The sequence below is a fragment of the Rhincodon typus genome, chromosome 16 (genome assembly GCF_021869965.1).
Source record: "Rhincodon typus isolate 14 chromosome 16, sRhiTyp1.1, whole genome shotgun sequence".
Taxonomy (NCBI): domain Eukaryota; kingdom Metazoa; phylum Chordata; class Chondrichthyes; order Orectolobiformes; family Rhincodontidae; genus Rhincodon; species Rhincodon typus.
In genome coordinates this window covers 10,461,382-10,487,768 of record NC_063347.1, presented here as the reverse complement: position 1 = coordinate 10,487,768, position 26,387 = coordinate 10,461,382, and the positions used below count along the sequence as shown (strand labels likewise).

At 41.1% G+C, this 26,387-nt stretch overlaps 1 protein-coding gene across 5 annotated transcripts in view; it reads right to left on the bottom strand.

Moving 5' to 3' along the window:
* The window catches only part of LOC109911121 (transforming protein RhoA), an 82,879-nt gene that overhangs the window by 42,151 nt on the left and 14,341 nt on the right, over positions 1-26,387 (bottom strand). The window contains exon 2 of one of the 5 annotated variants that reach the window (XM_048606495.1): positions 13,264-13,520. The gene's annotated coding sequence lies outside the window, so the exon portion shown is untranslated. Of the gene's footprint in view, positions 1-12,315; positions 12,903-13,009; positions 13,207-13,263; positions 13,521-26,387 lie in introns of those variants that run through there. The other 4 variants (XM_048606498.1, XM_048606499.1, XM_048606497.1 and 1 more) reach the window with 4 other exon arrangements.

Below are 26,387 nucleotides of genomic sequence, written 5' to 3'. Positions count from 1 at the left end.
AGACAGACAGACAGACAGACAGACAGACAGACAGACAGACAGACAGACAATCTCTCTACACCAGAGATCAGTCTACTGAGCCTGTCTGGACTGTCTCCAATACGTATATCTTTCCTTAGATAAAAAGGGACCCAAAACTGTTCACAGTATTCCAGCTATGGTCTGACTAGTTTCCCTAAAGTATTAAAATCACACTCTCCATTATTTGCAGCCCACTGACACTGTTCAAGTTCTGAAAATTTTGATCCATGGCCAGATAAATGAACTTTACAGCACTGAAATCATGAAGGAGTTTTGGGCGAGTCAGAGAATCAGTGATTACAGTCACATTGATTTTCTGTCTGGTTTGTGCCCCTCTTGAAAGGGAAGTCTGTGCTGAAAAAGACATCTTTCTTACTGTTGTGGCGTGGCTGCCTGAGATCATGTATATATTCATGAAAAATATTGTGGAGGTTTGCAAATTGACTTGGAAGATATTGTTTCCCCAAGCTTTGTCTTTATACCTGGTACAGAAAGGAATGCTGCTCTTTTATCCAGTGAAAATTCCTCCCCATTGAATGCACGTCAGAATTATACAACACGGAAACACACCCTTCATTCTAAACAGTCCATGCCAAACATAATTCTAAATTAAGCTAGTCCCACCTGCCTCCTCCTGGTCCATATCCACACGTGACCACCCTGTGTTTAAAAAAAATTACCTCGCGTGTCTGTTTTTAAATTCACTCCTCTCACCTTAAAATATGCCCCCTAGTCTTGAAATCCTCCATCCTAGGGAAAGACAACTATCATGAACTATCATATTTGGCAGAAGTTTGAATTCATGTTTGGACTATTTTACAAAGTAATGTCTACAAGCCAGTCAATTGTGGTATTTCAAATCTGATGGATTTGGACTTATCACATCACATTTGCAACTGTGAAGCCAAGTAAATTGCTCTGGGAGTCAGATTTGCCCACAAGAAAACATTTAATGGGATGGTTTTTATTTTACACTTGGGCAATCTATTTTGCCAAAACTGCATCTAGTGCAGATATTAATTTCACACACAACTATACTGCTATGTCAACAGTACTGTAGATGCTGGAATCCACACTGAAAACAAACAAACAAACAAAAAAAAGTGCTGGACAACACCAGCAGGTCAGACAGCATCCATGGAGAGAAAGCAAGCTAATGTTTTGTGTCTAGATGACGCTTCAGAGCTGAAGTGAAGCTCCTTTAATGCATTAAAATGTCCCAAAGACATCATGAAGGATCCATGCTGAGAACACTAAGTAAATGATTAAGCTATTAGAAGTAGTGATCAAAAGTTTGGTAGAAGAGCGAGTTTAAACAAGTGCCTAAAAGGATGAAAGTAGAGGCATTTTAAGGACGTAAGTGAAGGTGTGGGCCTAGGCAGCTAAAGCACAGCCATTAACATTGGGCAAAACAGAAGACAAACACAGAATACTGCAGTCAGTGGAATGAAAGGTTTGCAGAGCTTGAACTTCTAACGCAAATAAGGAGTAGAGAAGAGTGCAACCGTAGAGGGATTTCAACCACAATGATAAGAATGATGAGATTTTTAAAATTTGAGACACAGGCTAAAAAGACATGGAGTTGGACATAGGGGAAGGTGCAGGGACCAATGCTAAAATAAATATTGGAGAAGTGGTGCTGGGCATCATCAGTTTATGTACACATGCACGATGAGTCAATGTACAGATGAAAGTGAAAGCATCAAGAGGAGGCAGTTACTTGCAAGAATGGAGACATCAAGAATGGGTTACGTCGTGCAGGATGATAAGTGTGCTATATAAAATGCAAATTAATGAAAATCATTCCAAGGTGCTTCAAGTCAAAACAAGTACACACTGCCTATCTGGCAGAACAATATCTATGCCAAATGAAAGAACGAACAATATCTTGCAAGATAGAACAGAAGGAAAGGGGAGAGAGAGAGAGTTTTATAGGAGAGTTGATATTGCATTCTACAGGCCAATTCAGAATTGACTAAATGTGCATTTTGAACAGAGGGCAAGGATTCAGTCAGGTCCAGTGAAGGACTTTTGATCCAATGTTCGAGATATATTCAGAGTCTTGGCTCCTTAACATCATGAGCAAAGATCTGTACATTCAGAATAAGTATTTTATTAAAGGTAACACATGGAAGAGGAATACTATTGCACATTATCTTGTGAACCAAGTTATGTTATTTTCTACTTCACAGCTGCAAATATAACATGCTACAGAAGATTGCTTCCACGAAACATTACCCTGCGTACTCAGAATTTATTGCACTAACATACAACACTTACCTGGATTTCAAATATAGATTGTCAACACAGTAGTTGTCAAAGCCTGCCTTGATGATACACAGCAGTATAATTAACCTCTATGTGGAGGCTTTTAATTACTTAGTACTCCCAAGGCCAGCAAAATATGGTTTATTTGGCATTTTTCTTTTAAAGAGACTTACTCTCCTTCAATCCATCCTTCACCTTCAAAATCCTAAATCATCCATTCCTTCAAAGTTATATTAAAACTAAAAAATGTTGTACTTCGCCTTTTAGGCATTTTTTCGGTAGTAAAAGAAAATGATTCTAGGTCATGCTTTTTTGTCTACTTTCCTACTTGCATTTCTTTTAAAGTTGGTCTCAGTACAATAGTTTGCATTTCCCTCAGATTCCCATCCCTTCCTACACAGGCCCACAATATTGACATCACATCTATCCATAACAGCCTTGATTAAAAAGAACTCTTATGGCATAACAAAAGTTATATATATTGCATTGTTCTGTAAAAGAACTGTAACATTGTTCAGGGATGGAAATTATCCCAGAAATTTGAGAATAAAAAACCCATTATACAGTTTTGAAATGTTGAACAGCTTAGTTCGAGAAGACAGTGTGGCCCCAAGACAAAAACTGAATTTCTGGTTTCTAACTTCAGAATTTCAGTTGCAGTCCAAAGTAATCCAACCAAATTTCTGACTTGGTTCAACTAAAACAATTCCAAACATGATATGGGAAGAGAGACATGAGTGCAATGCTTAAGCTTTTGTTTCCACAAGTCTTTAAAGAGTATAAATCACTATTGCTGTTTTGGAGGTTGATTATATACAGTGTTGTGGACCTTTGTTCTAGCTTGCAGAAAAGTAAGCAACTTACATAATAGTACTGTGTCACAGTTCACTCAAGTCCAAGTTGCTCTAATAACATGCACATCGTAGTTTGGAGCTAGAGGTTGTGATAACGGAGACACCTAATATTACCTCCATCATATGGCTCACCAAGAATTTCTCTCACCTGTTACAGCCCATTATTGGGGTATCCTGAAAAGATCTGTAGATTGCAACTCAACCTGTTTGGCCATGTTATGAATGCATCTTCCTTGGCCATTAACTCCTGGGGTGGATTTAGAAACTATTGCTTCTAACTATGAGGCAGGGACACTACCTACTGCACCACAAACTCCGTAGGTAGTACATTTTGGTGATTACACCTATAAACCCGATTAAAGTCACATTGACTTAGTTTGTAATGATAAGATGATTGATTGAACCTAGTTAGATCACAGGGCATTTGTGACAGCAAAAAAAAAATTGAAATATGTCAAATGAAACAGTCTATTTGGTCTTACATTTGAAATAGATTAAGTAAAGGCTAAATAATGCTAGAAGAAAGGGGAGGGGTTTCAAAAACTGGATTTCTGTGGATAGAAATTAGTACAAACAGAAGTTATTTTCAAACAAACAGAGGTATGCAAATAGGAGTTGCACCAAATTAATTCAAAGGGTAGCTGACTAGCAAATTCAATGAAATACCAAATTTTAGAAACAGTGAAGATATGAGCAGGAGTAGATCATTCGAACCCTGAAGCCATTCAATGTGACTATGGCTGATTATCAAGCTCAATACCCTAATTCCACCCTCTGCACATATCCCTTGAACCACAAGAGCTGTAACAGTGCCTCAGATAGTAGAAACTGCCAATGCTGGAGCCTGAGATAACAAGGTGTAGAGCTGGATGAACAGAGCAGGGCAGGCAGCAGAGGAGCAGGAAAGCTGAAATTCCATAGGCTCACCACTCTGGGTGAAGAAATTTCTCTTCATCTCAGTTATATTTTGTATAAAAGAAAAATGAAAAACATTAAACTACAAAGAGCTGCAGATGCTGGAAATGAGAGACAAAAACAGAAATTGTTGCAGGTCTGGCAGCATTTGTGGAGAGAGAAAAAAGTCCAGTGACCCTACTTCAGAACTGATATTCTAGGAAAAAGTGGTATATAGGCTGAAGACAGGGGGTGGGGGAGGTAAAGGAGTGAGTGGATAGGTGGAGAAAGCAAGTGCAAGGGAGAAAGAAAAGCAGATAATGGGAGCCTTAAAGAAGGTGTAAATGGGTTGGCTGTGCTGAAAGCAGTCCATGACATGAGAGGTAGTAGGAACTGCAGATGCTGGAGAATTGGAGATAACAAGGTGTAGAGCTGGATGAACACAGCAGGCCAAGCAGCATCAGAGGAGCAGGAAGGCTGACATTTTGGGCCTAGACCCTTCTTCAGAAATGGGGGAGGGGAAGGGGATTCTGAAATAAATAGGGAGAGAGGGGGAGGCGGATAGAAGATGGATACAGGAGAAGATAGGTGGAGAGGAGACAGACAGGTCAAAGAGGTAGGGATGGAGCCAGTAAAGGTGAGTGTAGGTGGGGAGGTAGGGAGGTAGGGAGGAGATAGGTCAGTCCAGGGAGGATGGACAGGTCAAGGGGGCAGGATGAGGTTAGTAGGTAGGAGATGGGGTGTGGCTTGAGGTGGGAGGAGGGGATAGGTGGGAGGAAGGACATGTTAGAGAGGCGGGGACGAGCTGGGCTGGTTTTGGGATGGGGTAGAGGGAGGGGAGATTTTGAAGCTTGTGAAGTCCACAATTGATACCATTGGGCTGCAGGGTTCCCAAACGGAATACGAGTTGCTGTTCCTGCAACCTTCGGGTAGCATCGTTGTGGCACTGCAGGAGGCCCAGGATGGACATGTCGTCTAAGGAATGGGAGGGGGAGTTGAAATGGTTCGCGACTGGGAGGTGCAGTTGTTTAGTGCAAACCGAGCGTAGGTGTTCTGCAAAGCGGTCCCCAAGGCTTCTCCCCTCTCTCCCTATTTATTTCAGAATCCCCTTCCCCTCCCCCATTTCTGAAGAAGGGTCTAGGCCCGAAACGTCAGCCTTCCTGCTCGGCCTGCTGTGTTCATCCAGCTCTACACCTTGTTATCTCATGACTTGAGAGGGCCTGGGTGTGAGGATGGCTAAAGAACAATGAAGGCGTTCCAAAGGCTGCAGGGCTCCTAAGCAGGAAGCGAGATGCTGTTCTTCCAGCATGTGCTGAGCCTCACTGGAGCACTGCAAGAGGCTCGAGTACGAAAAGCTGGCTAGGGAACATGGTGCATTGAAGTAGCAGGCAAATGGAAGTTCAGGGTCATTTGAAAAAAAACACTAGAAAAAATTCTTAACAGAAGAGCAAAAAGGATTTAGGAGGCGTAGGTACAACAAACTTTGTTTTAACCAGCACTCTTGCTAAATCGGCAAAAATTATATGCCTCAAATACCATGATCTGCCACAAAGTCTGAGTATATATGCTGTAAATAAAGTATACCCCTAGCATTACGTTTCTATTAGTGTGTTTAACATTGATTATAGGATGTGCGTTGATGTTTTAAAAACAGTTGAGGTATATTGATGTCGCAAAGTTGCACTCGGTCAGGGTTTACTGCAGCAATGCGTATCTCTTGATTATAGCAATATTTGATCAACCAGCACACTCCTGGTCCCATAGGTGTTGGGTTAATAAGAAGTTTGCCCCATATAGATCTTTAAAAAAGGTGTAGGTGACAAGACAAAGAAAAGCAAATATACTTTGGCTCTTTTCTCAAAGAAAACACATAGGGACACCATTTGGCCCATCATGCCCACACTAGAACTGGCTCTCCAATTGAGCATTACGATTTAGTGCTATTTTCCTGACTTTTCCCTGTAACTGTCTAACGTCCACTTCGATGCCTCATTTGAGCCTGCCTCCATCACACTGCTACAATGTGTATCCCTGACCCTCATATCACATTTGCAAATTACTTTAAAATCTATGCATGTTGGAGCAGTTTTTCCCGGTGTCCAGACAACTCCATTTTGGTAACTTTAGAACAAAATCTCATCTTAGCCTCTCCTTTTCAAAAAGGAGAAAACAGAGCCAACTTCTCCAACCTTTCAGCAGATGAAGTGCTCATCCTTGGAATCCTTCCTGAAGCGTGGTACTCAACTGCAAACAATACTCTAGTCAAGGTCCAACTATTGTCTTATATTCATTAGGAAAGTAATACTGAGTTGGCGCATATTGCATGCAATTGTGGCAGCTGTAGGAAGGACATGAATTTTAATTCGAAGGATTCTCAAGAACCGCTTGGAAATTGGGGTTTTCTAAGTGAGAAGTTGAGATTTTGTCATGAGTTTTAAAATTGGGAATCATTGCAAGCAGGTGTACAATGCAAGGTTGTTTTGACATTTGGTAAATTGGAATAAAAAGGGACATATTAATTTGGATTATTACTATATGAATGAGGCAAGTCATAATTAACCCTCACCACATCACAACTCTGAAGACCAATGGAATTTGTAATTCATTAAAACAAGGCACAGACTGTCACTGAAGGAGGGCTGTTAATGAAAAAAAAAATTGCAAAAAGATGGGATTTAGCATTGCTCGAGTTTTAAACAGGGATGAAAATCCCTGGGCCATGGGTACCTGCATGAGTCCTAGTTATGCCTGCCTCTTCACGGGGTATGTGGAATATTACTTGTTCCAGTCCTATTCCGGCCCCCACCCACAACACTTTCTCCGATACATCGATGCTGCTTCCCTCTGGAAAACTTCATTAATTTAGCCTCCAATTTCTACCCTGCCCTATCTCTGACTCCTCCCTTCCTCGAAATTTTAGTTTCCATTTCTGGAGATAGCCTGGCCGCTAATATCCACTACAAACCTACTGACCCCCACAGCTACCTGGACAATACATCTTCACACCCCACTCCCTGAAAAGACTCCATCCCATTCTCTCAGTTCCTCCATCTCCATTGTATATGTTCAGATGAGGCCAACTTTGACAAGGGAGCCTGCGAAACGTCCACCTTCTTCCTCAACTGAGGATTTCCCAGCTCCATCATCAACAGGGCCCTCAACCAGATGTGACCCATCTCCCGCACTTCCACCCTCACCCCTTCTCTTCCCTCCTGCAACAGCGATAGGGTTTCCCTTGTCCTTACCTACCAGCCCACCGGTATCCACATCCAGAACATCAGACGCCATTTCTGCCACCACCCAGACACATATGCCCTCCCTTCCTTCCGCAGGGACCGTTCCCTCCAGGACACCCTAATCCACTCTTCCTTCACCCCAACACCCCCAAAGCCCTAAGGCACCTTCCTCCGTAACCAAAGGTGCAACACATGCCCATTTACCTCCTCCCTCGCCAGTATCCAAGGGCCCAAGGTGCGAGGGCTGAGGTGCAGGAAACACAAGAGATGCGGTCGAGGGGGCTTTTGACCACTGGAGTGGAAATTGCAGTCATTGCAAAATGAGGACATCTGGGATGTCCAGGAGTGGAACGCCTCATCTTGGGAGCAGATGCAGCAGAGGTGAAGGAATTGGGAATAGGGGATAGCATTCTTGTAGGAAGGTGGGTGACAGGAGGTGTATTCTAGGTAGCTGTGGGAGTTGGTGTACTTGAAATAGATATCAGTTTCCAGGTGGTTACCAGAGATGGAGACAGAGGTATCAGAGATGGTCCAGGTGAACTTGAGGTTGGGGTGGAAGGTGTTAGTAAAGTAGATGAACTGTTCAAGCACTGATACAGTCATCGATGTAATAGTGGTCGAAAACACCCTCAACCGCATCTCTTGCGTTTCCAGCACCTCAGCCCTCGCACCCTCTCCCTGCAATAACAACAAAGACAGAATTCCCCTTGTCCTCACGTATCACCCCATCAACCTCCAGATTCAACGCATCATTCTCTGCCACTTCCGCCATGTGCAAGTTGACCCCACTACCAAGGATATATTTCCCTCCCCATCCATATCTGCCTTCTGGAGGGACTGGTCTCTCCGCGACTCCCTCGTCCGCTCCACACTAGCCTCACCACCCCCGGCACTTTTCCCTGCAACCGCAGGAGGTGCTACACCTGCCCCTACACCTCCCCCCTCACCTCCATCCCAGGCCCCAAGAAAAGTTTCCACGTTAAACAGATGTTCACTTGCACATCCGCTAATGTGGTATATTGTATCCGCTGTTCCCGATGCGGCCTCCTCTACATCGGGGAAACCAAGTGGAGGCTTGGAGACCGCTTTGTGGAGCAACTACGCTCGGTTCGTGACAAACATCAACACCTCCCAGTCGCGAACCACCTCAACTCCCCCTCCCACTCCATCCTGGGCCTCCGCCAGTGCCACAACGATGCCACCCAAAGGCTGGCGGAACAGCACCTCATATTCCGCCTGGGAACCCTGCAGCCCAATGGTCTCAATATGGACTTTACAAGCTTCAAAATCTCCCCACCCCTGACCTCACCCCAAGACCAGCCCCTCTCATCCCCGCCTCCTTAACCTGTCCGTCTTCCCTCCCACCTACCTGCCCCTCCCTCCTCACTGACCAACCCCCATCCCAACTCCCTACCTGCACTCACCTGTACTGGCTTCTCTCCACCTACCTGCTCCTTTATCCATTTTCTATCATCGCTCCCCACCCAGTCTCTATTTATTTCAGAATCCCCTTCCCCTCTCCCATTTCTGAAGAAGGGTCCAGACCCGAAACATCAGCTTTCCTGCTCCTCTGATGCTGCCTGGCCTGCTGTGTTCATCCAGCTCCACACCTATGTTCTACATATTATTTTTGAGATCCTACACACATCTTAGCAGAATTAATATATTTTCACTACATTCATTAAAGAAAACAGTACAACTACAGATTTTGTACTTTCAAATTAAAAAGTTATGTCTTTAAGTTATACAATTCAAAGTATTAGTATGTGCAGGCTTGTCAACGCCAGTGGCAGTGCAGAAACCAGAAGTGAACCAAAAAAAAATACTGTAAACTTATTGGCTTAATTAGTTCACTTGAGATATACTGGCATCAATGTTCTATGCCTAGTGAGAATTGTTTTTCAAATAAAAATTAACTAGAAATGGACATCACTGGCCAGGCCTGCATTTATTGTAGGTCTTGAAACAACTGAGTGAATGATTTCAGAGGTCAAAGGTCAGTTAATTTTCATACCATATCGCTGAGAGTCTAAAGTCAAAATGTACACCTGACCCATCAGGATGGCAAATTTCCTTGCCCAAAAGGACATTATTGAATTAGATTTTTTTTTCTGACAAGTCAGTGGATTCAGGATTAGCCAGATGGTATCTTATTTCTGGATCATTAGTCCAGGCATCCAAGTTACTTGTCGAGTATCTTAACTGCTGTATCACCATGCCACAGAATTCTGTGGCATATTTGTGGATTAAAAAACCAAGAGAACTGCGGATGCTGTAAATCTGGAACAAAAACAGAAGTTGCTGGAAAAGCTCAGCAGGCCTGGCAGCATCTGTGAAGAAAAAAATAGAGTTAACATTTCGGGTCCTGTTCTGAGGAAAGATCACTGGACCTGAAACGTTAACTCTTGATTTTTTTCTTCATAGATGCTGCCAGACATGCTGAGCTTTTGCAGCAACTTCTGTCTTTGTTCCTGATCTATAGGTGATCTTGTGCAGTTTTCAGAGCTAAAGCACTGTAATGAGGCTCCTTTCATGCAGCAGTTGTTTTACATTTGGACGCTGGTTAGATATTAACTAGTATAAAGCTAATGTTTCAATGCAAGTTTTAAAACCAGGAAGTGATGGGGACTAGAATTGCACATTTGGATTATGCACCTGGTTATTGCACCTCTTTATATAGATTAAGATTGCAAAGAGTTTTATAGAGTAAGTGTAACCTGCAAGGCACAAATCAAGAGCATGATGGGAGAAATACTCCCCACTTACCTGCATGAACACAGTTCTAACACTCAATGAGGTCTGCATTATCCAAGATACCACAGATATTTTCTAATCAACCTATTCAAAGCGGTTATCACACATCTCTGGAACAGGGGGGACTTAATCCCAGCCTCCTGACACAGCTTGCTTGATCGTCCTAACACCCCATCATCTCAAACAAACATTCATCAGTGCATCATTTCTGCAATCTGCAACAAGATGGATATACAAAATCCAGGAATTTAGCACAACATAATTGAAAAGGAAACTGAAGCATAGATTGCTTGTCTGATATGTATAATGTGATCAGAATTTGCACTGAAGCAATTCACAAAACCTTCACAATGACTGCAGCAAGGTTCTTCTGGCTGTTGCTCCTCTCCAATTTTAAGTGCAACTGTTCTATATTTTATTTGAGGTCCTACAGACATCTCAGCAGCATTATGTATTTTCACCAGTCACTGCGAAAATGCACAACAGTAATTCACCAAGGCCTCTTCAACAACACTTCCTAAACTCAAGAACACCTAAACTTTGAAGGACAAAACCAGCAGTCACATGGGGTCACATTAACTCCATAACCCGTTCCAAGCCAAGTGATGCTGTTTGACTAGAAATAAAGCAGTGTTCCTTCATCACAGCTGAAATCCTACAATTACCTTACCTAGTTGCAAGGACTGAAGTTCAAGCAGTGGAATACCACAAATGATCTCGGAGGCCTCAAGTCCTGGCCTAACTAGCAACACCACTATTCCAATAGTGAATTAAAAATAGTGAGATAAATTGTTACTAAACCAAAGGAACAGATATCAGGAGGGATAACTAAAACCTTCCTTTTAAATTTTTTCTATTAGAAGGGTCAATGCATTTCCTTATATAGCAGACCAATCTCTATGCTCCCCTCAGCATCATCTTCACCAAAATAAACATAATGTTTACATCCCACTAATGTCTGGCAGAAAGATACATCAACACAACACAGCAACTGAGTCAAACCTCCTTATAGAGGATTATGTTTTAAATTTCTCCCACTCATGCAGATACTGACATCTTATCATGGGCAGAGTTATATATTACCAAACACCATCAAAATATCACATTTGATGATTTCCACCCCGCTCATCCAAGTGTGGGCCTTCAACTACTGACATTAGTAAGTAATATAACTATGGAAGGCATCACAGCCAAGATTACCCTGCAAACCCAGCAAGATTGTCTACATAATGATTGGTTGCGACAGCCATGATTAATCTTCCTTTCCCTCATCCAGCGGCACCGCAGCCAGTTGTGTACACATGGCTATCTTGGAGATCAGCTAAATCAAAGATAGGCTCAAACCCAGGACCTTCCTAGTCTCAAGACAGTTATCATCTCTAAGCAAGGAAGCATACCCCACCCCCTGAATAAAATTGGTTTATGTCACATATTCTGACATTTACAGGAGGTCAAGTTCAAAAGCTTGCCACATAAATTAGGTTTCGTGAAATTCACTGCGATTTGCATATCATGTCCGAGTGATCAAATGTCATGGTATAAACGTAGCATAATAAATTTCACAATGTGGATGATTCTGGAGTACATGTTAATTTACTAAAAACACTTTAAAAACGTTGAACACAATTAACCCAGTGCATATAAAACTTAAAAACATTTACAGAAACTGTATTTGATGTCCCAATAGCATCAGAACTAGTTCCTTTTTTGCTTATGGGAAACAATAAAAGCTTCCTTCATTGATAAAAGGTTATCCCCAGAGATGTGGCGTTGGCCAAGACATGAGAATGTTCAGGATGCACCTCCTCAGTGCTATTCTTCTCTTTGGTCTACTAATTTATAAACTATCAAAATTAATATTCAAAAATCTTTGTCATAAAAGTAAAAGAAAGGTCAACGTGGCTTAAAAACAGGAAAGCCGCCATAGCCATTTCAAAATAAGAACGAATATTCAGACTGCTGCTCTTAAATGGCATTTGATGGGGGTGGGGGGCAAGATGTTAAAAAAAATGGGAAATGACACCACGTCCGAGTGCCGTAACATTTCACTTTTATTAGGAGGAAACCATAATGAGAACACAGACTAAATAGTTCACGCCAGACAGCTTATTCTTCAAAATAAATACTCTAAGCTTGACGACATTTTAAACACAAAAAAACTTCCAATTCCCCGCCCTTTTTAAAAGTCGAAAAATCTCAACAAAAATATGATTAGCATACCAAAAGTACAGACTCTGAAGCCAAGGAAAATCTAAATTTAGGGCGGTTGCCATTTTAAACTAGATTACCTCATTTTAGATGTCCTGATATTTCCGTTTTTTTGAAAATACTTGTAAAACAGTGTTGATTATATACTTAAAATTCACAGCCAACCATCAAAGCAGGGCGAAATACGATAGCATTTCAAAGTCACGATGTAAAACACTTCAAATTTAGCAAATAAAACCCAATTCTTCTGGGTTATTAAAAAAAAGTTCCCTTCATAAACACTGAGGCCTCCATTTATATTGTTTCCCCTCCGAATTAAAAGAAAACACACGAACCTTTTTGCGGCGATCTAAAGGATCGGGAAGAAAATATGACTTAAAAAGAATTAACAAAAAAAAAAGTTAAAACAAACTTCTTCCTCGCCAATTAGGAAAAGCAACACTGACCTAGTAAGGAAACACACACTAACTTTGTACTTGGAGGAAGAGAAAAGGAAGGGGCTAGGGGGCTGTTAGCTAACCTTTTTTTAAAAAATTAAAAGAAGGTAAGAATCTTTAGGTTTATATATTTTGACAAATATATTTAAAAAAAGGGGGTCTCCCTCACCACTACTCTTCAAGATGCTCGTTTTTTCCTTGGGTCAAACCCCCCCCCCCCCAAAGAAAACTCCTCCAAACACAAGATGGCGGCCGCCAGCAACAGATGATTAAAAAGGAGAAAAATTGGGCAAAAAAAAATTGAAATCTAACCCAAGAATTAAAACACCAGACATACAGAATATCTCACCGGTAAGAATTCAAATTCGTTATTTCAGAAACTGCTTTGGAAAGCCCTGCCAGTTGAAGACAAAAACATGCCCTGTCAATCCTTAAGAAGGAGCAGAGGAAAAAAAAACCGTTCCCCCCTCCCCAAAAAGGAGGAGGGGAGGGAGGAAGTTATATTGGTCGAAGAGGCCTTTTGGATCAATTTCTATTTCTAAAAGAAGTCCGAGGGATTCCCCCAGTCACAGATAAGGGAAGGTGACTTACCGATAAGGTTTTTGTTTGTTTTTTATTCCTCTCTGTTTAGGGATAGGTTCTGTTGTCCTTCCTCTGGCGCCGCTTCCTTTTTTCTCTCTCTTCTTCTCTCTCGGATCCAACAGCTCAAGCTCAGACAACGCGCCCTCCAGATCAACGTGGCCACGCCTGAGGGGGTGGCAGCCACAATTCAAAGCAATACAGACAGCCCTTCTTTAAAGACAAGCCTCTATTTCCTCAGCAAGCTACTAATGGATCATGTGAAGGACCTACAGAGACAGCAAAAGAATTTAGATTAGGGTGGGGATTATTGTGTGTGTTCAAATTATGATTGTTTTTGTTCAGGCTGTGGCACTGCACTGGTTAACACTTCTACAGAGAAAATTCCTCACTGCCTGCTTTAATGCCATAAATCACAAAAGCAATTTTATGCGCGCGTATTAATCACCAACATGCTACCAAGAGGAAATTAACCCTCTCAGTTGGTGAAATGAATTCTGCAGCGTGGAACTAAGTCATAGGCACGTAGGGTTTCAGGTTCAATTCCAGGTCTGTGGCGTTCAGGGCACAAGGGTTACATTCACCTCAGTGAATGGTCTGGCAAAAAGTACAGCAAATACACCAGTGAAGTGGCACTGTGCCAACTCAATGGTGAGCAGACTAAAATTTGTACTTAAAAATACCCTCCTCTCATGAGGATAGAACCACTAATATGATTATCTGATCATGGAATTTAGAAGACCGTAAGGTAATTTGATTAAAACTCCTTAAGAGTCTCGTCAGGGTGGATGTGGGAAAAAGTATTCCTGTTGTGACAGATCTAGAACTAGGAGTCACTGTTTAAAACTCAGGGGTCACACATTTAAAACTGAGATTAGGCAACTTTTCTTTCCTCTGAGGTTATGAGTCATAGAATCCCTACAGTGTGGAAGCAGGCTATTTGGCCCATCAAGTCACACTGACACTTCAAAGAGCATCCCCCCCAAACCCACCCCACCCTATGCTATCACTGCACTTCCCATGGCTAATCCACCTACCCTGCACACTACGGACAATTTAGCATGGCCAACTCACTTCATCTGCCCATCTTTGGACTGTGGGAGGAAGCCAGAACATCCAGAGAAAATCCACGCAGACACAGGGAAAACCTGCAAACCCCACACAGACAGTCACCGGAGGATGAAAATCGAACCCAGGTCCCTGACGCTGGTGAGGCAGCAGTGTTAACCACTGAGCCACCTTGCCACCCAATCTTAGGGACTCTCTTGCTGAAAAGGTGGTGAAAGCAGAATGCTCGGAATTTTTTATGCAAAAGTAGATAGATTCTTGTTAAGTAATGGAATCAGGGATAGGTGGGAGTGTGGATTTGATGTTACAACCAAATCAACCATGACCTTATTGAATGGCAGAGCAGGCTCAAAGGGCTGAAAAGCCTATTGCTGCTCCTTAATTTGTATGTTCATATGTATATTCATATGTAGCTAGCTAGCAAGCCACTCAGTTGTACCAAACCACTACAAGGCCCCCCCAAAAAAACTGGTACTGGATGGACCACCTTGTGCTGACTTGGATACCTGATTCGAAAATGGCAAGCTCAGCCCCGTTGATCCTTAAGAGTCCTCCTCATCAATATCTGGGGGCCAGTGCTGACTCTCAGACGAGTCAAGCAACAACCTGACATAGTGACAGAATCGTACCTTACCCACAATGTTCCAGACAACACCTTCTCTGTCCCTGGGTATACCTTGTCCCATTAGCACCACAGAACCAGCAGAGGCGGTAGCATAGCGGTATACAATTGGGGAAAGATTTGCCCTGGAAATCCTCGACATTGACTCTGGATCACATGAACTTTCTTTGACTCAAATCAAACATGGGGAAAGAAACCTTCTGCTGGTTACCTTGGGGAGGTGATGACGTAGAGGTAATGTCTCTGGACTAGTAATTTAGAGCCCGAGGCTCATGTTTTGGGGATGTGGGTTTGAATCCTACTATGGCAGATAATGAAGTTTGAAATCAATTAGAAGACATCTGGAACAAAATATTGGCTAATGTCAACCGTGTAACCACTGTTGATTGTCATAAAACCCATCTGATTCATTAATGCCCTCAGGGAAAGAAAATCTGCAGTCCCTATCTAGTCTGGTCTACATGTGTGTCCAGACATATGGCAATGTGGTTGACACTTAACTGCCCGCTGGGAAATTAGGGATAAGCAATTACCTGGCTAGTGATGTCCACATCTTTTGAACAAATAAAAATAAATGTACCACAAACACCCAGGCTGATGACCAGTACTCCTCCATATTGAACACATTTGAAGGGAGCACTGAGGATAGCAAATCCGTCACCAAGAGTGGCTCAGCAGCACCATTACCAATCTGGTCAGATTCTAAAGAATATAACTGCAGCTGGTGAAGGAACCAATGCATAGTCCTTGTGGAGATGAAGTCCCATCTTCACATTGAGGATAGTGTCCATCATGTTGTGTGCTACAGTGTTAAATGGAGTAGACTTTGGAAAGAGCTAACAACTCGACTGGGCATTCATGAGATACTGTCAACCATCAACAGCAGCAGATTGTACTCGAACACTACGGTCTGGCACATCCTCCATTCTAGAAAGTGTAGATGTACAAAAGTGTCTTTTGTGTTAAGTCACTGACGGTTAATTTGGAATGTTAACCTTTATTGCAAGAAGGTTTCTATAAGAGCTTAATTAGACAGCACCTGGGGTAGTGTGTGCAGTTTTGGTCACCGTATCTCAGGAAAGATATCATTGCCATAGAGGGAACGCAATGGTAGTTCACCATAATTCTTTCCAGGATGGTGGGACTGTCCAATAAGAGAAATTAGAGCAAACTAGGCCTGTACTCTCTAGAGTTTCATAGATTGAGCAATGATCTCATTGAGACCTACAAAATGTTTAAAGGGATAGGGTAGATGCGGATAAGCTGTTTTACCCTGGTTGGAGACTCTAAAACCAGGGAGGACAATTTAAAAGATAGGGGGGGCGGCATTGCCACTTAGGTCCGAGATGAGGGGAAATTATTTTACTCAGACAGTTGTGAACTTTGGGATTCTCTGTCACATAGGGCAATGGATGTATGTTTAAGGTTAAGCTTGATAGATTTTTGATAACCAGTGTACAGGGTTATGGAGATGGGGTGAGTCATAGAGATCGAAGTGTTAGACCAACCATGATAGAATTGAATGGTGGAGTAGGCTGGTTGGGCTGAACCACCCAATCCTTTTCCTACGTTCCTACCACATATGCCATTCTTCAGCAGATTTGATTCACTCCACGTAATATCAAGGAATGTCTGAAGGTACTGGTTACTGCAAAGGTCTATGTGACCTGACAGCATTCTGGCAATGGGACTGAAGACATGTTCCAGAACTTACTGTAACCTTAACCAAGCTGTTCCAATACAGCTATAAAACTCATATCTAATCAACAAAGCATTAATGAATCAGATGGGTTTTATGTCAATCAACAGTGGTTACACGCTTGACATTAGCCAATATTTTGTTCTAGATGGCTTCTAATTGATTTCAAATTTCATCCTCTGCCATAGTGGGATTCCTAAGTGATTCGGCATCCAGTTTTGTTTTACAGTGCTCCACTGAAGTTCCGTGATTGAAGGTGCTGTTCTCGGACAACTCGACAAATTGATCAGAAAACTCAGGGCAGTTGGGTTCTATAACTCAGAACTTCTGTAATAGCCTCAAAGGATAGTAGAGGCAGCAACCTTTAATCTTTAAAATTGTGTCTGAATATACAGCTGTAGGGCTGTAGCCTACAGGGCTCTTGATCAAGTTCTGGAAAATGGGGTTAGGTTGGGTGGCCTTGTTTTTCAGCTAGCACAGACAAAATGGGCCAAGAGGCCCCTCTCTTTGTATCATAAATTTTCTATGATTCTATGAAATCTTTCATGTTTGCCTTCGAAGGCAGATGGGACTCAGTTTAACAAATCAAACAGACTGGAATTTTATTATCAAAAAAATATGAATTTTAGGTTTCTACATGGAGTTATGCTGAAGCCACAGCTTGAGTTTTCAGTAATGGTCTTTGATGCAAAGCCAATATTTTAAACCTGGAAATAATACGAAGAATGGTCGCAGACTTTTCCATCAACAGAGCACAAGTACGAACAAAGTAACTGCTAAGTTCAGGACTAATGTCAGGGAGCACATGTTTTTATTTAAAGTATAGTGCTGGGTACAAAAAGAACAGCAAAATCTTTGGACTAATTGGTCCTTGTGCACGAGTCGCTGAAGGTAAGCATGCAGGTGCAGCAGGCGGTAAAGAAGGCAAATGGTATGTTGGCCTTCATTGCGAGAGGTTTCAAGTACAGGAGCAGGGATGTGTTGTTGCCATTGTACATGGCCTTGGTGACGCCACACCTAGAATATTGTGTGAAGTTTTGGTCTCCTTTTTGGAGGAAGGATGCTTTTGCTCTGAGGGGAGTGCAGCAAAGGTTTACCAGGCTGATTCCAGGGATGGTGAGACTGATGTATGAGGAGAAATTGACTAGGTTAGGATTGTTTTGCTGCAAGTTCAAATGATGAGGGAGGATCTCATAGAGACTTATAAAATTCTAACAGGACTAGGCAGGCTAGATGCGGGGAGGATGTTCCTGATGGTGGGCGTGTCCAGAACAGGGGTCACAGTCTGAGGATTCGGGGTAGACCGTTTAGGATTGAGATGAGGAGACATTTCTTCACCCAAAGAGTGGTGAGCCTGTGGAATTCATTACCACAGGAAGGAGTTGATGCGAAAACATTGAATGTATTTAAGAGGCAGCTAGATATACCACTTGGGGTGAATGGGATCAAAGGTTATGGGGACAAAGCAGGATTAGGCTACTGAGTTAGATGAACAGCCATGATCATGATGAATGGTGGAGCAGACACGAAGGGCCAAATGGCCTCCTCCTGCTCCTATCTTCCACGTTTCTATGGAGCCATTTTATCTTTTTATCCAATTTCAATCTCTTCCCCATGATATCAACAAGAGCTACTTGCATGTGTCGAACGTCTTTACCCCTAAAAATACCTAAAGGTGTGTCACAACTAGCAAACAAACAGAAAGGGAAATGATATGTTAATCTTCATTGTAAAATCATTGGAGTTAAATAGTGTAGGGACCAAAACAAATCCATGTATTGGTGGATGTAGAGGGCATTACTAAGATACTAGATACGCCTTGTGAGGAAGAGGACTTTATCAAACCTGCGATGAACAAGAAAAACACCAGAATTCTGAAAGATGTCAAAAATGGATTAAAAACCAATTTTTATATATCTGTGTTAAAAGCACATTAAACAGATCAACAAAGATGGCTGTTATAATCATATGACTTAGTTTTGCAAAGGATATGGGCATCGCTGGTAAGCCTGGCATTTTTAACTTATCCCAAATAACCCTCAAACTGATTGGTTCTTTAGGCCATTTCAGAATCAACTATATTTCTATGGGTCTGGAGTCATGTAGGCCAGATAGGGTAAAAATGATAGATTTCCTTTCCTACATCAGTGAACTAATCACCATCAGACCAGCTTTTTTTAAATGCCTGATTTTATTGAATGCAAGTTTCGTCAGCTGCCATAGCAGGATTTGAATATGTCACCAGAACATTAGCCAGGGTCTGTGGATTACTCATCAAGTGACAATACCACACTGCCACTACTTAGCAGTAACCTTCTTCTTCAGAACTTGGTCATTCAGTCAGACAAGCAACGCCTTATGTACATCCTAATGGGACTGGAATGCCGCCATTATGTAATAAACTGCCACAAAGACTGGATTTCTCTGAGAAAAAGAAACCCTACACATTAGAATTGCAATTTACTCCTATCCTGTAAGAAGGTATTTTATGATTTTCCGCATAAACTCTGGGATAGATGTTATGATCCCAGCTGATGTTACTATTAGACAAATCAGATCCCAGACTGAAATCTAGTTTGATAGATCACAGATTTGGCTTCAACAATTAAACAGAGGTTTGTTGTACAAAGTAGGTGAAGATAAAATAAAGCAAACCAAGGTATTTGCATACTTGAACAATTTTGAAGATTTTTAAATGCATGGCAAAACAAAATCCCATCTATCCCAACACCATCACTTTACAGTACTCGAATACCAGGGGGAGTTCCATAGGTTTAATTTAACTGTTTCTTTCAGTTCCTGGTCTTGAGAAATTCATAGCCTCTTTGATGATTCACACAATGAAGCTTAATGAAGCTGAAATAACCTATTCAGGTTTCTAAGCAAACACTTCTGGTCTGGAATTTTCAAAGTAAAATCTGTATACTGGGGTAACCTATTTCCTAACTGTTCTCAATTAACTCCTTTCCCTGGGAGAAACTATTATTACACCTAATTACATATTATCTTTAGCAAGAAATGATTTTTGCTTAAGATAAGCCCAAAGCTTCCCAATCTTTGGGCTTATCTTAAGCAAAAATCATTTCTTGATTTTTCTAAACCAAAAGCAACATTAGCTCTCTCTGATCATAAAACATTCACAACACAAATAAACTCTCATTTCAGGAGAACTCCAGTCATCTGCTCTATGACTCACTCATTTAAAGTCAGAAGTCACACAACACCAAGTTATAGTCCAACAGGTTTATTTGAAATCACAAACTTTCAGAGTGCTGCTCCTTTATCAGGTGAAGTGTGGAGAGAGTCAAGAGACCTAGGAAATGTTCTGGGAACCTGGGTCCAAATCCCACCAGATGGTGGAATTTTAATACAATAAAAATCTGGAATTAAGAGTCTAATGATGACCATGAATCCATTGTTGATTGTTGGAAAAATCAATCTATTTCACTAATGTCTTTTAGGGAAGAAAACTGCTATCCTTACCTGGTGTGGCCGAGATGTGACTCCAGACCCACAGTATTGTGGTTGACTCTTCACTGCCATCTGGACAATTAGGGATGGGCAATAAATGCTGGCTTAACCAGTGATGCTCTCATCTCATGAATGAATTTTAAAAAATGAATAATCTCTTTATCCCTTTTGATTCAAATTCTCATTCTATGTTTGCAAGTGTGCCCGTAAGAACATATTTCCCCCTACTATCCCCATGTTTAAGTGTGTATGAAAGAAAACCGTACTTCCAGTTTAAATTTATAACATTGTTGTTTGCAGTCCTTACAAAGTCAAAATCAACAAACAGAGGGAGCGGGGAAATATGCCACCACTGTTTAAACATGGTTAAAAACTAAATCTCAATCTCCTAAAAGACAGGTGGTGAGAATAGGGAGAGGCAATCATGTTAAAACTCACAATCTATCTGTAACAGATAAAAATAGGTGCAGAATATGTACCATAGAGACTAACAGTACTCCAAGATCATGGTGGAGTAGGACTCCCCAGACAGAACTCATCCACTCCGTCATTTCTTTAATTTTTTTTCTTTTTTTTTTATATTTCTTGTTTTATTTCCCTTCTTTCTTCTCAGCGATGTCCTGAACTCCCAGCCTCAGTATGAACTCGGACTTTCAGCATCAGCTCACACCCGGTGTGCTTATCTCTCAGCCTGTCAACGTAATGTCTTGGCCTGGCGTGGCAGCCTCCCAGCCTGGCATGGTGGTCTCCTGGCATAGTGTGGCAGTCTCCTGGCAGCCTGGTTTCGTGATCTGTCAGCAGCCCAGTGTGGCAGTCTTTCAGCCTGGTGTGGTCTCGTATGGACTTTGAGCCTCAAGGTGATTCCAGAGCAGTCTCCTGGCTTCAAGAGGCTTGAGGTGAAGCCTGGCACAGTCTGGAGTCAAGGCAGACTAGAGATAGGTGCCAGTGTGGACTAAGTTGGAAGGACTCTTATTCTGAATTTCTTATTTCTTTATTTTTCTAATTTATTCCTATGATCTGTAATGCTGGTCTTTATATTTCATTATTTTTCTGACTTTTTTTCCCTGTAAGAATTTGTACTTATGAATCTGTACCTAGTTACCTTTGTACCTAAGATGGTGTCATAAGTGGCAACTTGTAAACTTTTCACAGTACTAATTTGAGGACATGTGACAATAAAGCTAATTCTATTTCTACTCAAAGTGGATAAGTAATCCAGTCCAGAAGGGATGCTTCCTAGGTTGCTGAATGGGGTAGGTTTTAATCGATCCTGACGACAACCTTTCAAACTTCCTTAGATACAGGAGTAGTATCAGGCAGGTGACACTTGAATCTGGATCTTCTGTCAAAGTGGGAGGGACAGTACCACTATACCACAAGACCCTCTTTACAGTTATTATACTCTTGTACGAAAAAAAGGATAAACCTGCAGTTACAGACCTGTCAGTTTAACATTGGTGGTGAAGAAACATTGAGAAATAACGAACAGAGATAACTAACAGTCCTTTTGACAAACAAACTAATAAAGTAGAGGAAATTTTGATTTTTTAAAGTCAAATCATGTTTGACTAATTTGATTGTTACCACATGAATAAAGATGTTTGATAAAGTGCCACATATTAAGCTTGTTAGCAAAACTGAAGTCTGTAATAAATGGGCCAATAGCAGCATTGATACAAAATTAGTGAAGAGATGGAAAACAGAGACGCTCCACCAGGGCTGTCTAAACCTTCACTGTTCATTTAAGAGGAATAGAAAGCAAAGTTGTACTGAATGTTTCTCCACACTGGGATTTGATATACAGTAGAGTTCCCCAAGGTTTCTTATGAGTGTCAAAAATAGAATTTGCTGGAAAAGCTCAATAGATCTGGCAGCATCTGTGAAAAGAAATCAGAGTTAGCGTTTCAGCGCTGGTGACCCTTCCTCAGAACTGATGGTAGCTAAGAAAATGTCTGGTTTTGTGCAGAAGATAGGGAGTGGGGAGGAAGGATTCTGAGGAAGAACTCAAAACACTAACTTTGATTTCTTTTCACGGATGCTGCCAGATCTGCTGAGCTTTTCCAACAATTTTTGTTTTTGTTTCTGATTTACAGTATTTGCAGGTCTTTCAGTTTTTCTTATAAGTGTGCTATTCAGGTAGCCAGGCACTGAAGGATAGAACTGAAATGTAATCTTTACACAACTGTAAACTTTTGTTTCTAGAAACGCTCAAATACATGCACCCCCAAATCTAACAACCATGTTTTTGATCGGCTCCTGTTGCCAAGCACCTGAATACAATTAAACACTCAATTAATATACAATTAACAACGAAGACCATTGCTATTTTTCATGTGTATTAATGATCTGTGTTACAAGTATGTGATTTATAAGATAATAATCAAGTGGCACATCTGTTTCCTGGTCTTAACATGCTGACAACATGGAGACAGTGGCATCAGATTAGTTATTCAGTTGCCAGGCTAATCCCCTGAATTTGATTCCCACCTTGGCAGCTGGTGAAACTTAAAATCAGTAAAAACCTGGAATATAAAGCCAGCCTAATGGCAGCCATGTAACCGCTGTCAATTGTCATAAAAATTCATCTGGTTCGCTGACGTCCCTTAGGAAAGGAAAGTTGCAATCCTTACCTTGCCCTGTCTACATGTGATTATCCCCAATGCCTGGCGAGTTTCTTTTTCCGTCGAGTGCTCATTCAAATTACTTTTGAAATTATTGATTGTCTCTGCTTCCACCACTGGCTTTGAAAATGGTGGATGCTTTTAGTCCTGTACCTACTTCTACCTATTTAGATTCTGACAACAGCATTAGCCAGATAACTGGAGGGAATTGTCAGTTTAACTGCTAATCTGGCCTAATTTAACTAAATTTAAACGTATTTTATAAGGCTGTTGGTAGGTGCAGTGGTAATGTCCCAACCTTTGAGCCAGGAGGCCTAGGTTCAGCCCTACCTGCTTCAGAGTTGTGTAATGACATCTCTGAACAGGTTGATTAGAAAATATTAAAACCTCATTTAATCTGATCTGTGTTCTCAAGTATTAGGTCTGCTTTCCCAAAGATCCTATGTGGCTTGATAATTGATAACATCTCTGTAGGTGCATTGGAATTGTGTTAAAGGCACCATATAAATGCAAATTATTGCTGTTGGTCAGTTATCTAAAGACACCAGTCCTGCTAGCTCTCATCAGCTATTTTTCTTGGCTTTTTAATCATCTTATTGGTTTTAAATCATTCACTTAATGGACTACATATTGATTTAGTTAGGTAAATGAAATAAAACCTATAAGCTGATTAAAAATTGGACAGAAATAGCCGGTAACGAATTAGTAGATGATGATAGAAGAAATGTGATCTTTGGTGGGTGCACTGCAGGCGTACAGTCATTCCTTGCTTACCCAGGTGTCTTATGAGTTTAAGTCACTTCTGAGAAACCTAGTAAATAATTTTTAGTTACTGAGTCAATATTTATGGACATTATACATGTTCACATATGGTTCCCAGTGTGCTGTTATGAAAGAAACCTAGTGTTCCATGGAAAGAAATTATTTACAACTTCCAGCTAAAGTCATGTATCATAGGGCACCTGTATAGGGTCAGGCAATTAAATTGAATGCTGCAGCACACACCCTTCAGCAAGGAAATAGTTCAGCCTGAACCCAGCCTCTTAGTTAAACAGTGGAGCTAACATGAGGAAATCAAGAGTTTATTCGAGGAACAAACCAGCCAAAGTTCGCTTGTGAGATTTGCCTATTTAATGTGCCATTCAGACTAACACAAAAAGGGGCATTTACTGTCATGGTTTGAACACTTACTGCTGGTGGAAGTTTCACTAATTTGTGCTTTAAAAGTAAATTAATTCTACTTTGTGCTGACTGAGGCCAAATTTATGCGGGAGAGAAATTAACCCTTTATGCGGGAGAGATAAGGAGAAACTTCTTCAGCCAGAGTGGTGAATCTATGGAATTCACTGCCACAGAAGGCTGTGGAGGCCAGGTCATTGAGTACATTTAAGACTGAGATAGATAGGTTCTTGATTATCAAGGGGATCAAGGGTTACGGGAGAATGGTGGGAGAATGGGGTTGAGGAACTTATCAGCCATGATTGAATGGAGAAGCAGACTCAATGGGCTGAATGGCCTAATTTCAGCTCCTATGTCTTATGGTCTTAACTGTATGTAAACCCAATCTAACATTTTCAATTATATCTGTTCAGACTTTATACTTTATCCCCTGAAATTGTGAACAACATTAAGTGAACAACTCGTAATGTCCAGACAATGCATTTAACAATTGCACTGTAATGGCTATTTATTGTGTACGATGGCTAGAGCTGGGTGAGCTTTAATTCAGATTTTGCTAAACTTGCAAACAAAGAATTACAACAGCAATACAGTACACTGCTAATTTCTTTGTGGCAGACAGTACTGACTTGGCACCCACTTCAGACTTCTCTCCAGGACTTTACATGTCAGCCAAGTAATAAAAAGCAATTTTTAAAAAAATTAAAAAGTTGAACTCTGTGCTCCAAACTCTCTTTCTCCATTTGCTCCCCATTGACCATGCTTTTATTCATCTATTGTAGATTTCTTAAGTGGTTCAACAAGTTTTATTTGACAGTATTCCATTAAGCATCTTGAGTTGTTTGATTTTTTTCAAGGCTCTATATAAATGTAAGTTGGCAGAGTTGACTTGCTTACTCTCTGATTCCAATTCCTTTTGCAAAAAAGATGAACAACCCACTCCCCCTATTAATTGCTTTCTGTATTTCTAACTGTTACTGTTTATTGCAGCGTTAATTTGTTATTCTTTGCAACTTGTGAAGGAGAGCCCCCAAATCCATCTGAATCCCAAGATTTACTTGTTTCTTACCCCTTAAAATATATTTTGCTCCTCCATTCTCCAATACAGAGCAGGCAATTTCACATTTCCCCACTTAACACTCCATCTGCCACTTTCTTACCCAATCATTTAACTGGTCTATGTTCCTCTGATGCCTCTTTACCTCCTCGACACAGTTTGCTGTCCCACCTAACTTTGCATTATGAGCACACTTTGATGTATTTCACTTTATGCTCTCATTAAAGTCATTATTAATGTTTGCAATCTAAACTTCTGAAATAGTGCCAAGTTGATTTTCTCACAAAGACCACCGATTGTATCACCTGTCTCCAAACCTGCCTCAACCCTTTGGCTTCTGAAATTCTCTTCCTTGCTTTTTTTACCTCAATACTCAATGATCACTGGCCAGTCTCCCAACTTCTACTTTCCACAAATTTAAGCTTATCCAAAACTCTACTGCCTCCATCATCACTTGTACCAAGTCCTCTTCACTTATTAGCCATTGTCCGCTGATGTACACTGGCTTCTGGTACACCAAGATTCCCTTTCTTGCGTACAAATCTGTCCATGGTCTTGCCCATCTCTACCTCTAACTTGCTCACAACCATCCAAACATTGTGCATTCATTTAACATTTGACTATCATTTTTCCCAGTATTAACAGCTACATTTTAGCTTTCGGCCTCTGAATTATTCCCCCTAAATATCTTGTATCGCTTTCATCTTTTAAAATGCTACTTAAAACCTATGCCTAAGCTTTTGGTCAATCAACTAAATCTTCTTTAGCTTGTCAATTGTTCCTGTTCAATGACACTCCTGTCAAGTGTCTTGGAAATTTTACAGCATTACATTAAAAGTACATTAAAAAAGCAACATTGTTGCATTAAGTTATCAAAAACCCAAAAATGAAGGTTGTCACCATGCTAACTTCGACAATCAGGATCTGCCAAATACCACAAGCCTTCATTAGACCCAAGCAAAGCTGGAACTGACCTTGATTAGAAACAAGGTTATAAGAAAGGCAATGGAATATTGTTGTTTATAGCTAGGAGAATGGAAAATAGAAGTAGGAAGGTTTTGTTACAATTCTACAGGGCGTTGGTGATACCGTACTTGTAGTACCGTGCAGTTTTGGTCTCCTTGTTTAAGAAAGGATATAATTGCTTTAGAAACAGTAGACAGAAGATCTATTCAACAGATTGCTGGGATAAAGGAATCGTTGCATGAGGAAAGGTTGGACAGATTAGGCCAGTATCCCTTGGAATTTGTAGGAATAAAAGATAATCTTATTGAAACATTTAAGATCCTGGGGGGATTTGACAGGGTGGCTGTTGAAAGGATGTTGCCCATGCCATAGAGAGTAGAACTAGGTGACACTGTTTATAAGTAAGGTGTCTCCCATTTAAGGTGGAGATGAGAAATTTCTTTCCCTTAGAAA